Source organism: Canis lupus, chromosome 20, assembly GCF_011100685.1.
Source record: "Canis lupus familiaris isolate Mischka breed German Shepherd chromosome 20, alternate assembly UU_Cfam_GSD_1.0, whole genome shotgun sequence".
NCBI classification, from domain to species: Eukaryota; Metazoa; Chordata; class Mammalia; order Carnivora; family Canidae; genus Canis; species Canis lupus.
Window position 1 is genome coordinate 14449344 of NC_049241.1, and position 18761 is coordinate 14468104.

General features: G+C 37.3%; 1 protein-coding gene and 1 long non-coding RNA gene across 28 annotated transcripts in view; one reads left to right on the forward strand and one right to left on the reverse strand.

Annotated features, from left to right (window-relative positions):
• CNTN4 (contactin 4) overlaps nucleotides 1-18761 on the reverse strand; it is a 916127-nt gene that overhangs the window by 36372 nt on the left and 860994 nt on the right. The window lies entirely within an intron of this gene.
• Nucleotides 8982-18761, forward strand: part of LOC102153282 — a 172003-nt gene continuing 162223 nt past the window's right edge. For 11 of the 15 annotated variants that reach the window (XR_005374698.1, XR_005374699.1, XR_005374688.1 and 8 more), the window contains exons 1-3: nucleotides 8982-9142; nucleotides 9420-9518; nucleotides 11064-11235. This is a non-coding gene — a long non-coding RNA (uncharacterized LOC102153282). Of the gene's footprint in view, nucleotides 9143-9419; nucleotides 9519-11063; nucleotides 11415-11456; nucleotides 11843-18761 lie in introns of those variants that run through there. The other 4 variants (XR_005374702.1, XR_005374700.1, XR_005374701.1 and 1 more) reach the window with 3 other exon arrangements.

The following is an 18761-nucleotide window of genomic DNA, read 5'->3' on the forward strand; positions in this document are numbered from 1 at the left end:
AGATGACATGATACTACTATATATCCCAAACCCTTAAGACACCACCAAAAAACTACTGGAACACATAAATAAACTCAGTAAATTTGCAGAATATAAAAATCAATGCACAGAAGTTCATTGCATTTCTATACATTAATAATGAAGCAAGAGAAACTGAAAAAGCAAGCTCATGGACAACTGCACCAAAAATAACAAAATATCTAGGAATAAATCTCACCAAGAAGGTGAATGACCTGTACTCTGAAAACAAGATTAACTACAGAAATTGAAGATGACACAGACAAATGGAAGGATATACCATGCTCATGGACTAGAAGAATAATTATTGTTAAAATGTCCATAGTACCCAAAGTAATTTATAGATTTAATGCAATCCTTATCAAAATACTAACAGTATTTCTCACAGAACTACAAACAATCTTAATTTGTATGGAACTGTCAAAGACTGTGGAGGGCCGAAACAATCTTGAAAAGGAAAAACAAAGCTAGAGGTATCAGTTCCAGATTTGAAGTTATATTACAAAGCTGTAATAATGAAAACAGTATGATACTAGCACAAAAATAGACATATAGATCAACAGAACAGGATAGAAAGCCCAGAAATAAACCCTTGATTATAAGGTCAATTAATCTTTGACAAAAGAGTCAAGAATACATAATGGGGAGCCTCTTTAACAAATGGTGTTGGGAAAACTATACAGCTACATGCAAAAGAAAGAAACTGGACCAGTTTCTTAAACCATATACAAAAATAATTTCCAAGTGAATTAAAGACATAAATATGAGACCTAAAACCATAAAAATCCTAGAAGAGAGCAAAGGCATTCATTTCTTTCACATATGCTGTAACAACATTTTCCTAGATATGTCTCCTGAGGCAAGGGAAATAAAAGCAAAACTAAGCTATGAGGACTACATCAAAATAAAAAAGCTTCTGCACAATGAAGGAAACAACAAAACAAAAAGGCAATCTACTGAATGGGAGAAGATATTTGCAAATGACATATGTGATAAAGGGGTAGTACTCAAAATATAAAAAGAACTTATCAAACTCCACACCCAAAAAAACAAATAACCCAGCTGAACTAAATAGCAGAAGTCATAAATAGACACTTTTCCGAAGAAGACATCCAGACAGCCAACAGACACATGAAAAGATGCTCAACATCACCCATCATCAGGGAAATGCAAATCAAAACTACAAGGAGATATCACCTCACACCTGTCAGAATGGCTAAAATCAACATGAGAAACAACATGTGTTGATGAGAATGTAGAGAAAAAGGAACCCTGGTGCATTGTTCGTGGGGATGCAAACTGGTGCAGCCACCATGGAAAACAGTATGTAGGTTCCTCAAAGAGTTAAAAATTGAAGTACCCTATGATTCAACAATCACACTATTGGGTTTTTACTAAGAAAATACAACAACAGTAATTCAAAGGGATACATGCACCCCTATATTTACTGCAGCATTATTTATTATAGCCAAATTATGGAAGCAGCCCAAGTATCCACCGACAGATAAATGGATAAAGAAAATGCGTGTGTATAATAGATTATTATTTAGCCATAAAAAAGAATGAAAGTTCTCATTTTGCAACAACATGGATGGAGCTAGAGAGACATTTCACTTAATGCTAAATGAAATAAGTCAGAGAAAGACAAATACCATGTGATTTCATTCACATGTGGAATTTAAGAAATGAAACAAATGAACTAAAGAGAAAGAAAAAGAGCAAGAGATGAATCAAGAAACAGACTCATAACTATAAGAACAAACTGATGGAGTTTGTTCCAGAGGGACAGTGCATTGGGGGATGGGTGAAACAGGTAAAGAGGATTAAGAGCACACTTATATTGATGAGCCCTAAGTAATGTACAGGATTGCTGAATCACTATATTGTACTCCTGAAATTAATATAAAATTGTATGTTAACTATACTGGATTTGAAATAAAAAAAAAGACAAAACAAAAATCATTTCCTTATTTACTTCATCAATTTATTTTTTGTTCAGTCTAACCAATACATACCCTTGTCAACTGTCCCCTCTGCCCACCACCTCTGTACCTACACTCAACTATTCCATGTCTGGGATATTGGGCCCATAGACCCATGACTCCATACATTCCTCACTGTCCTGTATCCTCAGCTATTGTGCAGACTCCTCTGTGCTGGGAAGGGAATGAAGGTAAGGGAAGATGGGGCTTAGATTGTTTTAATATTTAAAATGTAAAATTTAAAAATGAATACACTGCAGAAAAATAAAATAAAAAAGATGTCCAAATAAACTCCTAGAGCATATGTTATTTCAAAATTAAGGGTTTATGCTACTACTTAGAAGGTGAATAGAGGGAATGAATGTATCACTTTACAAAAATTGAAACATCGAATTTCTGCATTTCACATCAGGGTGAAACTTTGAGTCAATACATTCATAGAATACCAAATGTCAGGAATACGGCATGACTCAAATTATATTAAGCTTTTAGAGAATAATTTATCATTAAATAGAAGAAAAATTGATTAATATTCTAATTATTCTTTTCTGCTAGGTCATTAGCTTCTGCTTTTTTAAAACAGCTACAAAAGCAAACAAACAACATAGTTTCCATTGTGTCCTTTCCCCCTTGAGTTGTTTTTCAGACATGAATTTTTTTTTTTTTTGTCAGGGAGTTAGGTGGGAAGTGGGGAATAAATGATGGAGTGGATGAGGTTATCTCTGACAGATCTATTTAGCTAAAAGTCCCTTCCAGATTGTTCTATTCTTGCTACTGTTGAGGGTTTGAAATTCTTTGTTGTACTTGCTGATCGTCTTTTATGGTGACACTGTCTTTGTAATTTTGGTTTGGAAATTATTATCTCACAAGGGAGTTTTTTTTCCCTCCTCATGAATATTCTTCCTGGTTGTGTGGTTGTAGAGACTTATATTAAGATATGTGAGGAATTTGGGATTTATATCCCATAGGGTATCAAAATATAGAGCATTCCACCATATGTTGGACAGGCATGCCCTTTATTTCCTTCTTTTATTGTCTTGCTGCCCACTCTGGCCATAGTTAAATTTCTTTTACAGTTCTTGAATCTGGATAGAGGTTGCTCCCCTCCACTTTCTCTCCCCAGTTTCTTGGCAAGGAACTGAGATCCAGGCACTGACTTTAGACATGGATAGCATTACCTGCCCAAATATGCTGATGAAATATAAGCATATATTCAATGTATCATCACCTAGATAACATGAGACATCTACACATTTGGAATTTGTTTCAGAGTTTCCATTTTGATGATAAATGATTAATCTCTTGGAAATCCTTTAGACGTGATTTCTTTTAGACATTTATTTCTCATGAAGATTTATTTTCTAGTGAGCAGCTATGTCTGCAAATTGAAAGTTTAAAAAATCCTAAAACAAATATAGGCTATCTTTCCTCTCTATTTGATAACACAATTAAAATGTGATTTGTTGTATGTACAAGGGAAGGGGAACCAGTTGAAAAAAAAAAAAAGACGACAATGATTTTATCTTGGCTGAAGACAGGAAATCTGCCCTTTTTAGGTAGTGGAAAAAACACAGCAATGGCACAAGGCACTTTCATGAGTCAAGGTTTTTAATCGATTTGTGCCAAGAAGTACTGCTATGTGGTACTGTGACCTGGTTCTTTGAACAAGTTGTGCGACTTGACAAATGACATCAGAAGAAAACACAAAGCAAATTCTGACCCCAGTTGGATTGAGCACAAATGGGAGCCTTCTGTAAAGCAATTTACAAATCACCCCTGAGCAAAATGTTCACCGATCTATTTTGAAGGACTAGGGGAAAAAAACACAAAGCAGAGCTGTTTAATAAGCTTGACTGCCACAAATGCAAACTGCTATGCACAAGCCAAACAAGGGTGGCCAACTATAGGTACTTGGGAGATGAGCAGCCAACTGATAATCAAAGCTATGAGATTTGCTGGTCAAAATGCCCTGTGTAGAACACCTATTTAATTATGAAGATTGCTCTAATGACACTGAATGATCTTGGTTGCCTTTCAGGCCTCCAAATTGGTTATAACTACTACTAAAAAGTTTTTGTTTTGTCTTGTTTTGTTTTTCAATTAGGCAGTTATAATATGTCTTAAAATCATTCATGGTCAACCCATTTGCTCTTATTTTCACTTAACACCAGGGAAAGCAAACCTCTGGGTTTTGGATTTGCTCCATGTTATAGTAGCTGGGTTTCTCAGCTGGGGTGGCTTTCCAAATGGGAAGAATTTCTGTAGTTGTCTAAGCTTCCTCTAGGAATAAGGATACTCCTCGGGCAAAGCCGCAAGCCATAACAAAGGGGGGGATATGAGAAGTTGTTTATCCTGTCACATTTTCTTTGTGAAGCTTTCTTTAGGATTGAATATAAATGATCTAAACAGACTCTTGGAAATGATTTTCTTTAAAAAAATTATCTATTTATTTGGGAGAGAGACAGATATAGTGACAGAGATAGTGAGAGAGAGGAGAGGAAGAAGCAGGCTTTCTGCTGAGCAGGGAGCCTGACACAGGGCTCAATCACAGGACTCTGGGGTCACGACCTGATGAAAGGCAGACTCTTAACAGACTGGGCCACCCAGGCACCCCTGGAAAAGATTTTAATTGACATATAAACTGTATGTTCAATCTAAGGTATAATTAAAATTCCTCTATGCCTTTTTTTTTTTTTTTTTGTAACAGGAGTTAAAAGAAGAATGATCAGTTGGAACCCCAGGTATCTTTTAACCATGGAGAAACATTCTCATCAAATAATAATAATTCTTTCTGTTTGAGAAGGAGGGATTACAGGCCTGTTTCCTTCAGCTATTATACATGAGTAGCTCTCCCTTATGAGTCACTGAGTAAAGGGTCCCAAAGAAATCCCATTAGTGTCAATGAAATAAAGTAAATTGTATCACAGACAATGCGTAAGAATGGCATAATGAGGTCTTTGCTGATTAAAGGAATACATTATTATACCTGATGGACATCTGGCTGTATCTACTGATACAAGGTAAGAGAATATTTATCTAAAGCACAAAAGAAATGAAATGTACACCTTGAGGCAAGGACAATGAATTCCACAGATAGTGCCTTCCATTGTCACCACATACAACCAAGTGCCCATTCATGCAGCTTGCTACTTGGAGAAGGATTAGTATCTGGTCAGTAGGTGGTGCTGAATCCTCAGCAGAAGCAGGAGTCCCTCCCCTCTGTTTATCCTGATCCTGTCAGCAATTTTCTACATGTTTTCAAATTCCTCAGTTTAAGGATTCTGCATCTTGGGAAAGAGGCAATAATTCTCATATTTTAAAGCAGTGTTTCTTTGTTTGCTTATAGATTTGAGAAAAGGTCACGGAGGAGCATATGAAGCTTAAAACAGAGGGTATTACTATCTTTGTAGACATTATTAGCAATCCTCCCTTTATTCGATGCAGGAAGTATTGGTTTATAAAGCTTTCTGTAAAACAAAAGCAAACAACTCCCCCACCCTAGCAGTCTGGGTCACTGACTAGCTTGTTTGGGTGCTTGTCTATAGTTCTAAGTGAAATTGTTCCCGAAACCCTTCAGGATGGATAATTATTAATAGTACTAGGTCTCTTCAATTGTTGAAATGCCCCTTAGATGGACATGGCAGATAACACACTACTCATTTAGCTAACAGAGTCTTTTTCTGTTGCATTGCATGCTTCAGAGTGTAATCTGGATATACATTCAATGAAATTTAAAGAAAAAACAATGAAAGCTGGGAGAATCTTCAAGTAAGATTTTGTTAGTACACTTCCTTTTGAGGAGAAGGAGGCAAATAGCCGGAAAACACACTCTTCTGGGAAGAACTACTTTCTGGGGTAGATCTGAGGGTCACTGCACAATTGGTCCAATCTTCCACACCAGAGATAAGGAAACTTTTCTTTCTATTGAGAGTTGCTGACCCAAAGAGGAAAAAAAAAATCAATTGAGGGTCAGAGAACTTTAAAGCAACTTGTTTTATTTTTAGAGAGATGTTTACAACTTTTCATGCCTTTTAAATTAGGTACAGGGGAACATAAAAATCTAAAAGTGTATTAAGTATTTTAAAACTTAGACCTAATCCATGTAAAAGATAGTGGGGTAGGGGGGGGTGAGGGGAAGATGGGAAAGCAGAAAGGTGGAATAAAGGAGATGAAAATACAGAGAAACAGAGCAAGAAAGACACAGGCAGAGAGCAGTGGAGTCCTATGCTCCACAAACACTGAAGAAGTCACATGCTAAATAAAGGACACTCACACCAAAAAGAAGGAACATAGTCACAAAAGAAGTCTTGGGAGGTGAAAAGGCATCCTTTTGTGGAGCAACAACATTCCCTCTTAGGGTTTTCAGAATGTTGAAACAGAAAACCTTTCCTAGACAAGCTGCATCAGTGTAAATACAGTCATTTACAGGTAAGTTGCATCTTGTTCTACCACCCAACGTGTGCTTGGAATTTAAGTCAGAGTGCTAGCTTGATCCTAAGTTCCCATTTTCTTCATCTTTGCTGACTCTCCTCGACAATGACAGCTGGGCTTTGCTATGGTTAGTGAAGCACTCTAGTGCTAATATTGTCTAAAAATGAGTGGAGATCACCATTAAAAATTGGTGAGATACTTTAGAAAGGGATTTATTAAAGACAAAAAGAGAAACAATTTTCTGGCTAGGTCTTGATTAATTGGAAACAAAACAAAACAAAACTACTTCTTCATTCCAGAAACATGTTACTTGAATTAAAACAAACACACAAACCGCCCTAGGACTGTTTGTGTGTTTGTGTGTGTATGTGTGCTGTATGCATTCAACTGTCTATTCCTCAATCTTTGAAAACCTTACAGGAAATGTACTCACATCCTAGAAAATCCATTAGAATCTAATAGCTCCTGATTGTTAGGGAAAAAAGTGAGACAAGACTCCAGCCTAAGTTATAACAAGTATGTATACATTGCTTGCATGACTCATGCCATGTCCCTAGGGTGTCTCTCTGAACTTTGGTGCAAAGGAGTGAACAGAGCTTTGCAAAATGCTGCAGCATGAAATATAGCAATACTCATGGAGAGATATGTAAGAAAAAAATCAACTCATTTATTTGTACAAGCAGGCTGGATAAACAAGGCACATGGCCATTTGCAATTGTAGATCATTCCTCAGTTTTCGCATCCATTTCTCCAAATCTCTTCTAACTTAAGATCGACCCCAATGGGAGTTGTTTCTGCATTAGTAGGGAGGCAAATAGGCTCAAAGAGATTGTCTTGCATTTGCTACCATATTGGGACCAGCTATTTTGTACAAGCTTAGAGACTACCATTCACACAGTGAACAATGTTCACTTGCACAACATAGCAGCCAGTAGAATACTGCCATTTTTATCCAGGGTGGAGGCTTCTAAACTATGCTGCAGGACTAGAAATAAGCTGGAATTTCAATTCACTAAAGTAAGCCCAGACCCAGAACTCATTTCAAAATGGTGGCTGGGATTTATTTCTGCCAGAGTAAATGGCATTTCTTTTAGTGATGCATTGATGTTGACATAGTTTTGCTAAAAAATGTCAGCACGATGAAATATATAAAACAATCTATGTACTGTCTTAAAAACTGAATTTCCAGGTTTGGCCAAATAGCACCAACTAGGTGGTTGTAACCACTGAGATGTCTGTCATTTGACGTCTCTCAGCTATAGGTTTCTCATCTGTACTTTGGAAGTGATAGTATTTGGCATCCCAGGAAGATTATGAAATTCAAACTGGGTCAATGGATTTTAACATGCTTCATAAACCATGAAGTGCTATCCAAGTGTGAGATGCTATTATTACTGTTACTATTGATGCCAAAGATTTGTTTTGGGAAAAAAGGAAAAGGAGAGACTTATTCTGAGGATAAGAAGAGGGTGACATTCTAAGGGAAAAAAGCTCACTGTAGTAAGTCATAGCTCCAAGACAGCTGTTGGCTGCTTAATAAAACCCAGTGAAGATGACAAAGTAATTTCTGGTTCAAGCATGAATGCTCAAGTACAGGAGTTTATGTTCGATTGCCAGATGCTTCAAGCTAGCAGCTAAATCCAAAGACACCAAAGACACTTCATGCACCAACAATATCCTCCCTTCTCAAGTCAGAGGACTGCATAAATGTGCATTCCAAAAGGAAAGGATGTTACTGGAAAATTACCCAGGAGGAGTAATTGTGAAACTGATCAGAAAGGTGGCAAACACAAAAAGAATCATTAAAGCACTAGCTACAAATGAAGGTAAAACAGGAATACAGAAAATGTAGCCTCCTTAGGGTTGGGTGATAAAAATAGACATCACTGCTATTTGCTAATGATGAAGATGACCATTCCTCTTAGAAGAGGTTTCATTCATTTTTTTTTTAAGATTTTATTTATTTATGAGAGACACACAGAGAGAGTCAGAGACACAGACAGAGGGAGAAGCAAGCTCCATGCAGGCAGAGGGAGAAGCAGGCTCCATGCAGGAAGCCCGACGTGGGACTTGACCCCAGGTCTCCAGGATCACACCCTAGGCTGAAGGCAGCGCTAAACCGCTTAGCCACCAGAGCTGCCTGGTTTCATTCACTTTTGATTTTTGGAAATGTCAATGGAATACTTAATGTAGGTGATTTAGAAGAAATTGTTAAAATGTTTACCTTTATTATGTTAACCAAGGGTTAAGGTTGCAGTGTATTCATCAAGGTGGTTAAGAAATCTGCTTATTAAGCATTTTCCCTTTTGTTTGGTGGTTACCTAGTAGATTATTCACATGAGGAGGAAAAAAACAGAGAACAAGGAGATTTCCTCTGGATGCCTAGGTCCTGTAGATTGTAAGTATCATTTCAAGTACCAAGTTCTTGGTGAAATGGTGCTGCTACCACGATGACCAACTATGACTGAACTCTACCATTATTACCATCAGTGCATCTTACATAGGTTATGTGTTTGCCATGTGCTGGGATATGTGCTAAATACCTGCATTTATGACCTCACAGAAATGTAAATGTTGTCAGGGCAGAGAACATGTCTTTCCTATTCAGCATAGATACCTTATACATAGTGTAGCTACTGATGCAATAGGTGCTCAGTAAATGTCTGTAGGATGGGTAAGTCACCAGCAGTGAAACTTTACTACCCTATGATGTAAGTATCATTATTATCACCATCTAACAAAAGATGAAGCCAAGGCTCCCTTAAGGAGCCTAAATATATTCCCCAAGGTTGCAGACTTCACTGGAGGGAGAAAATAAATATTCAACCCCAAGTCTGATTGACTGTAAAGCCCTATAAGTTACTGATTTCTATTCCAATATGACTGCAGCTCCCTGCTTGCTTCAATTTATTGTCAAAGAGATGTTTGGGTGGCTGCCAATGTTTAGGTATAAATGAGCTTTGCCTAATTTTCTTTTTATTATGATAGAATGGGACATGATGTGTTGGAACCAGAGATCTTGTAGAACTCAAGACTTAGAAGAGGGAGAAAAGAAAATGAGAATCCAATGGAGCCCAGCTTGATAAGGTGAGAAAAGAATTCAAGTGAAAAATGATAAGCAGCTTTGGGAAGGCCAAAAAGGAAGCATCAGACTGTATTATCACAGTCTCCCAAAGGTTGTAATGTTTTGGTTATTTATGGAACACAGCTCCATAAATGAGGCTCAGCCCACCTCGAGAAGAAGCAAAAATACATGGATTTAAAACATTTCCGAGTAAAAGAAATTATTTTTGAAGTATCATATATTGGAAAACTGGACCCCTTGAATAAGAGGTAGTATTGTTTAGGGATTAGCTTTGTGAACAATAGAACCAGACTTCCTGAGTTTTAATTCTAATTCAACCACTTATTGACTGTGTTAATCTGAGGGAAGATACCTCATTTCTCAGTGCCTCAGTTTCCCTAGATTTAGTAGGAATAATAGCCTGTACCTCGTACTTTGAGGATTAAATGAGTAAAATAATAAAGTCTGAAAACAGAGCTTGCCAAATAATAAATATGAGTTGTTACTAAGAATCTAGCAGAAACAAATCTGCCTCCATATTTTATTCGGTGTAAATGTCCAAATCCTTATAGTGGTTGATAATACCCCACCTGAGCTCAGGTGATATTTCTGTTGACAGAAATGCTAAGTAAAAGGAAGCTCTTTCAGGTATAGAGGTAGATACCTGCACCTTGCAGATCAAAACTGAAAACTGCTGTCTAGATTTTAGGTAGAAAACTGCTCTTCTAGACTAAACAACAGATTCTTACAGGTTAAGAAACTGAGCTGTGTTCTGTCTCCCTTTCTGATATTTCCCACACATTTCTTCTCCCTTCCCTTATATTCCCTTTCACTATTATTTATATTCCCCAAATGAATGAGAACATATAATGTTTGTCCTTCTCCGACTGACTTACTTCACTCAGCATAATACCCTCCAGTTCACTGGGGGTTATTCTATATGTTAGTAAATTGAACACCAATAAAAAATAAATTAAAAAAAAAAAAAAAAGAAACTGAGCTGTGGAGTTAGAAATACGGATGCTAATTTTAGCTCTACCACTTACTAGCTGATTGGTTTAACCGGTAGGTCACTTGCAAGTCAGTTACTTTGTTTCTTAACTTGTGATAGTCCTATTTTGCATATTATACTGCTAGAACATTGTGTTTGATACAAGTTATCTATCATCATCATCATCATCTTCATCTTCATTATCACATCATCATAATTGAGCACAATTGTGCCTGGCTTCATGTAGTGTAACTTTAGGAACTTTCAAAGAGAAACAGGTTCCCCAAACATGCAAAGACAAGGGAAGGAACAAAATTTACTAGAGAAAAATGTCCACATAAATCTTCAAAGAAATATTGTGGGTCTCTAAGTAATGACAAATCTGCCTCAACTTTATAAGGAAGCCAAAGAAGAAACAAAATTGACAGCTACTAAAAATGACAGCAGATGCTCAAAACAATTTGTTGCTAGTGAAAGTACCATAAGGAAATTATCATCATACATAGATATTTCTTTGCCAGAACAGTGTACAAATACCCAGATAAATAGCATATGCACTTTCTTGCTCATACACCAGGGCAACACACCAAGTTTGAAGATGATCACCAGAATGACATCAAGTCAAGAGATTATCATGCTTGTTGTATCCACATTCCAGGACCTCCATTAACTCTCTGGACATCATCAGACACTGTGAAAAATGCTGAAGACAGGACAATATGACCCTGAGCTGAGAAGATTAATAACCGGTGAATAACTAAACTAGCTCACTGATAGTTTGCTATGCTGATTTCTACAGCTATCTTAATGGATTATTTGAGTAGTTTATGGGGCATAGCCAAAAATATACTTCATTGAGGGACATGAAAGGTCTGAGCACAGCTTAGGCTAGTGAAATCTTGGCTTTAAAGCATGAAATAATTTTAAACTGTTGTTTTCCCCTATTGCCTTCCATTTTATAATTCTCCAGGGGCCAGAAATCGCACAAGGCTAAGAGCTGCTTTTGGGAGCATCAGCACAAATTCCCACAGACACTGTAGGTACCTCACAGGGTCACCCAGAGGCATACTGCTTAACATTGTACATGTGGGGAGGAGGGGGTACCAAGCTTCTGAGAGGCAGTTGATTCTTCAAAAGAAGTCAGTAGAATTTACCAGCAATTAAGAGATCTGGATTTCAATACAGAAGTGTACTTATATAATGATAACCACAGATCTGGAATCCACATCATTTTAGTGGCTAGGTGTCATGTACATTCAAACCCTGTTTCTTTTACAAGCTCAGTCTGAATGATCATGGTTACACAGATAACCTAACAACAGTGGCAAGTGGGACCTTAATAAATCATATAAATTACACAGGTCTTGATTTCACAGAGCCTTCCCTTTTTATGTTATTTAGGTATATAGATAAAGCTGCACAAAAATAGTTTACATGCAGGGATAATTTTACAAGAATAAAATATTAAAAAAGCAACAGAAATAATTATTATGATTATTTGTCACTGTCCTTGCTTCTTTCCATAAACTATCTCATTTCTTCTTCCTAATAACTCTATTAGGATTCTGAGAACTCTCTAAAACTTCTTTAAGCAGAAGTACAGGAATTATTTTCTTTAAAAGATTTAAGCCCGGGATGCCTGGGTGGCTCAGTGGTTGAGAGTCTGCCTTTGACTCAGGGCCTGGTCCCAGGGTCTGGGATTGAGTCCCACATTGGGCTCCTGCAGAGAGTCTGCTTCTCACTCTGCTTATGTCTCTGGCTCTCTCTCTTTCTCATGGATAAATAAATAAAATCTTTAAAAAAATAAAAGGTTTAAGCTCATAAGAGAGAATAGTTGGGAGGCATAAATTAAAATGGGGTTGTTGGGAAGAAAGTATGTGGTTAACAGACAAGAAAAGAAGCATAATGCCTTAGTCTTTAAAATATACCTCAAAGATTCAGGAATTGGTTGCATGAAGTACCACTGGAAGTACTCGATGAATGGTCTTTAGAATCAATTAAGTACCCAGATCCTCTCCTTTATTCCATGCAGTGACTAACCCTCTTTACCCCAGAAGTATCATGGGATTTTTCTCTCCAAGGAGATAACAGAGAAAGGTCTCTCTGGGCCAGAGGACCCCAGGTTCAAATGAGGGTAGCAGGGATTTTGTAAATATTAAATAGGGAAGGATGAGATTCCCAACTCACTTGTCAATATGGCTCTGGAACACTGGCAGTAAGATCTTTGCTCTCCAAGAAAGAGATTAAATACTCTTTCTCTAGGGACTGTGATCAACCCCCCTCCAAAAAAACCCCTAAAAAATATTGATATTGTGTGTGTTGTGGGGGGATTCCCCAAGGAAATGGCTTAGTCATATTGAATGCATAGTCAGTAAACCTCACCCATAGGGTTACAGCTTCACTAGCTTTTTAGTATCTCTTTCTTCAATTTAAGCCAACAACCAAAAATCACTGGGCATCTGAGGACAGCTTCTAACATAAAATATCAAGTCCAAAGCAATTAAAGAAAATCTATCATTAATATTTTCAGAGAAATAAGAGATGTTGAATTCATTCATTGATAAGAAACAATACTACAAATAAGGAACAGTCAGAGACTAAAAGAGAGTTCTTAGAAATTTGAGGCATGATAATTGAGAGGCAGAGATTAACTTGAATAAGACTAATCGATAAATCTGTGGGATGGGTTCTAGAAAAAGAGGAGGCTTTATGCACTGTCACATGGAAACTAGCCATGGTCCAATGTTTAAGGCAATCAATTCAATTCAACCCAAGACTTGGACGCTCCCAATCATGCCAGGGTAAGCTGTGGTACTTCCCCAATTATGAGCTCTGACATGGTGTTCCTGCCACTTGCTCATATGCCAGCAGCCACAAATTTAGTTTTAGTTTGCATGTCATGTCAATAGAGTGGGTGTGCTTCCATAATCCTTCAGCCTGAAACCCTCTAGCCCACAGTTCAGCATCACCTTTTGTTATCTGACAGTTGCCTTTTAGATCTCTATGGGTTGCTCCAGAGTGCCATGGATAATAGGGAGCTTATAGTCCTACTACTGCTTATTGTCTCCATGAATTTCTTCCTGGGTATCCTGCTTCAGCAGGTATGATGTGTGTATAGCCTGGTCATTTGCCTTTGTCTGCCTGGCAACAGCTGAGATGAAAAGTAATTAGAAAAGAAAGCTTAGGAAAGCTGTAGAGTATAGAACAAAACACAAAGAGATGAAACATAGGAAGGATAAGGGCATCAGGATGGCAATATTGGGTTAGGTGCCTGACTCTTGGTTTGGCTCAGGTCATGATAGGGATTGTGAGATGGAGCTCCTCGTGGAGCCCCACATTGTGCTCTGCTTTGGGCTCTGCACTCAGTGGGGAGTTTGCTTGGGACTCTCTCTCCCTCTGCCACTCTGCACCATGCTTGTGCTCTCGCTGTATCTTTCTTTAAAAAAGAAAAATCAATCAATCAATCTTTAAAAAAAAAAAAGAAACATAAGAAGGATAGAAAATAAAATTACAGACCCACTCTATATAAAAAGGACAGGTAAACAAAAGGAAAGAAATAAACTCTCAACAAATATAACCTCCAATTTCCCAGAACAGAAGGACATATATTTTCAAACTAAATAGGCCTACTCAGTATCAATCAGAAAATAGAAAATTAGACATAATTAACTAGACATAATTAGACACAATCACAATATTATGACATTTCAGAACAATGCAGATGAATAGTCAATACATGTCTTAGAGAGAAAAACAAAAAAAATAGGTCATATACAAAGGAACAGAAATTAGAATTATTTCAGACTTAATAGAAATGTTAGAATTTGTAAACAATGGATCAATACTCTCAAAATTCAGAAGACAAATTATTTCTAGCCTAAGATTTTATTCCCAGCCAAACTATCATTAAGTGTGACAGTAAAAGAAAGAAACTGGGAGAGAAGTAAAGTGTTTTTCAGGAAACAACTGCATGATATGCTTCAAAAAATGAATGAATAAATAAGTTCCAGCCAATATAGAATCCAAAATAGGAAAAGATTTGAGAGGAATTCCCAAGAAAATGATGAAGAAACATTCTAGATGCATATGTTATAGTATGTGTTTAATAATGTTTCTAAAACATTGCAAATGGATCAAAAGTTTGGGGTTTGAATTAGTGACATGTACATAGAGACTAAGTAAACAAACATAAAGATAGTAGAGAAATAAAAAAAATGATACTGAAAAAGAAAAGAGAAGTAATCACTGTTTCATTGCTTACTTGGGAATAGCACTGCACAGTCATAATTATGTAATTATGGATTAAAATCTAATCAGAATTATGATTTATTTTTATTAAGAGGATGGGCATGTGTGAAAGACAGTTAAAAACTCATTTTCTATAATAAGAAGTCAAAAGACAATTCCTAAAACAGAAGAATCAAGAGAGATATTATTTACAGCTAAGACAATCAATACAAAACCGGGGGAGGGGGGAGCCCAAAAAGTTGAAAGTGTTTGCCTCTGAGAAAGGGAAAAAAGGGAGCAAGAGGGCTTACTTATACTAAGTCCTTTAGAACTATTTCATTTTAAAAAAATCTTTGTCTGTATATAACCATGGAGAAAAGTTAAAATTGAGAAAACAAACTAAGGTCAGGTGGACACTGGTGTCCCTATTTCAAAGATGAAGACTGAGGCTTAGAAAGTTGACACAGTGAGTAAGCAGCAGAGGGGAAATTTTAACCTGGATCTGCAGGTGTTCTTAACTATGACAGTATAGCTAGTTGCCTCTAGAAGGGGAAAGGCTTGTCATTTTGCAGTGTCTCTATGTGTCAGGTCATAAGCTTAGTACTCTACATAATGCCACGTAAGACTCACAGCAACTCCTAAAGTAGGCACTATTCTCATTTTACGAAGGCAAAATCAGAAGCTTAGAAAGGAAGTGATGAAATCAGGGTTTAAAAGTAGGTTTCAAAGCCCAAGAGAAGGAGCCCACAGCACTGTGTATTTTAATCCTCCCCATCATACTGAAAGGGTTGGGGTGGCCGTCAACTTCCATATAAGATTCCTAAAATTTTCACCATGTAAAACTTGCTTCTCTAGCCTGTTGTTATGAGTGTCAAAAAAAAAAATTAACTGATTTGTTTGTTTACTTTGGAGGGTCTGTGCAGGTAAACTGCCTCCTGACAGATTTCTCCTCCTGTCACCCAGTGTTCATTTGGGAGAATGGCAGTTTTCAGCTTGACTCGCTACATCTCTAAATCGAGATTTCAGTATGAGGCAGTGGCATTTTCCCTAAACTGACAATGAAAAAGGATCTTACTGTAGACAGAAAACTGTCTGAACTTGATTTAGCTTATCTGTCCCAAGAATTAACAGCTCTCTTCTAGTAGGAGCTGTTATCTCAAATATGGATCTATGTATCCCATACATGTCTGAGTAATAAGTGATGGTTAGTTTATACCCTAAAGGGCTTTCCTCAAGGGCCTAGAGCAGGAGTACGACAGAAACATCATCAACTCCATATGTCCCAGTTACTCAACATTAGAATGGTATGACTTCAGGTGGCCAATGTGTCCTTGCTTCCTTGGGACAGCCCTGGTTTATTTGTTGTCCCAGTCTATCAATAGCATCCTGTTCACTCTAGTTTGGATGAAAAACTATATGACAGCCTAGTGATACTTCATCATTTTGGTATGCTGGCACAGAATCTATTGTATCCCCTATTCCTCTCCTGCTCCCATGAGAACATATTTGTTACCAAGCCAGTCCTGTGTAATGGAGATGGATAAGGGAGTATCTTACTTCTTTGGTATTCTCTCTTTCTAACAGGGTATCATCCAGAAAACAAGCATACAGTTTACTAACCTAATGTATTGTTCTGCATACTGTTTTAAAATAAAGGCAACTTCACTTCCTAGGTGCTTTAAATTAAACCAGGTTATTTGACAAATGACAGCACCCTTTCAGTCAGACATTATAGATAACCACAGGCAGAGCCAGGTGACACCTTTTGTAGGCTATTGATTACAAGAAGCTGATATCCATCTTTCCAAGCACAGAATAATCCTCTGGCATTACAGAAATGATGGCAATCTTACAGAGAAGGTTAATCAGATACATGGGAAATCATATCTGCTCCTTGATAAAGTACAAGTCACTCAGAGATCAATCACAGACCCCAGCTGCCCGAATCACTGTCGCTCAGAAAACAGAATTCAGGGCAGGCAGATACTGGTTTGTCAAAACCTAGTACAAAACAAGACGTTCTGCAGGTTTGAGCAGTTTCGCCTGCTGAGAGCATTGATTTGTGGGTTTTATAATACATGCACAATGGTAAACAACATAAATATAAGAAGCAGATATAAAGTAATGATTTACTTTGTCTGAAAAGAGAGTGACTAATCTCTCAGACCTCAGTGCTGCTGCAGAAACACTGCTGGAGTTTTGGGAACTATACTACAATACAAAGTTAAGCAGTTTGAGGCACTCCTCTTGGATAAATGGTAGTGGAGGCAATGGGGAGCAGGCAGTGAAAGGAATAGAAACACCATGACATTGACTATTATTTAAAGGGACCTACTAAATGCCAGGGGGATTTGCAGAGAGAATGGTGCTTTACAGAGATAATTCCAATTCTTGCAACACACAGGGCTTCCCATTTTATGGAAGAGGTAACTCAAACTGCTAAAGATTAATTTGTCCCAGATCACAGAGCTGCTCGAAAGGGTTAGAGTTGGTATACAAATGAAAGCTGCAGGACACCAGAGCCCATACCCCTTTCACTGTACCTCACTGAGAACCTCTAATTTTCCATGGTCTATTAACTTATTAATTTTCTCAGCTGTTACTTTATCGACAAGAATTTGCTGAGCTCCTTTGGGAGTCAACATGGTAAAGTAGAAGGAGTCACAGCCTACGGGGCCTTAGCTTGGATATGCAATTTCCCCTTTCTAGTTTCCTTTAGTTTCCTCTGCAAAAAGAAGGGGCTTGAGGAGATGAGATCATATCTTCCAAAATCTTAAAAGGTCTTTCCAGTTGGGCTAATGTATGAATCAACTGTGAGAATATGAGGATTCTAACATCCTGCAAAAGGAGACCTGGAAATGTAGTCCATTCATTCATTCATTCATTCATGAGATAGTTACAGAGCACTTACTATGTACAAGGGATGTTAAAGATTGTGGGTATAGGCCGGCAATTCTGATGCCCGTAAATGTTACATTTTAGTTAGGCTGACAGGTAATGGATGTATATATATGCAAAATAAAAACATATGTTGAGATTTTGAAAGTGATATAGAAGAAATATATAGGGTCCTATAATAGGGAATAATAGGAAGAAACTTCTTTTGATGGGATATGCAGAGATTTCTGAAGGAGACTGGGGAGGTCTGGTATCTGAAGGATGAGAAGGGAGTAAGGTAGTAGGAGTGAAGTTTTATAATACAGAGAATAGCGATCCAAATATCTCATGCTATTATAATAGTATTAATATAATATGAAAGAAAAATACATTTGGATACACATGTATACACACACATACACAGAAAAACACACCCTTATTTTGGAGGTATATATATTATCAAAGCCTACTGGCCAAAAACCAAAAACAATAGAAAACAAATAATTACATAAATAAAAGAAGCTGACGTGCCTTATTTTCTAAATTAGAAAAATGAGGCTCAGAGAGATTATGAATTTTGGTCACGGTCACCTGGGCTCAGAAACTATATAGGCTAAAGTGAAGGCTATTTAAGCCCAATTGGAACAGCACCATAGCTCTAAGCCTTGCCTTGGTCAATGTAACTGGTGGGGTTTATATTATCCAGAGCCCAACACATCACTTCTACTCCTTGTGTCTCACAAAGGTGGCCTCCAGGTAATTAGTTTAACCTAGTGACACAGCCAGCAATGCTTGCTGCTGCTGTAGGGTGGCTTAGAGCATTTCACAGATGACTTTCTAGAGGTTTCAAACCTTGAATTACCAATCTATGTAATAGTGATAATAATAATGATATCCAACATTTATAATATGCTTACCACATCGCCAGATAACGTACTAAGTACTTTAAAGCATTATCTTGATTTTCTGACTGAGAGGAAAAGATAGAACCATCATGGCAGAAAGACTTTATTTTTGAAGCCAAGTATGCAATAGCACCCGTATTTATAGAATATGGCAGTTGTAGAATATGGAACTCTCAACTGGTAGGCTATGAAGAGTAATCAGAGAGAGAAGGGAATAAAAATTTGAGTGCTATGTTTTTTTTTTAAAAGATTTTATTTATTTATTC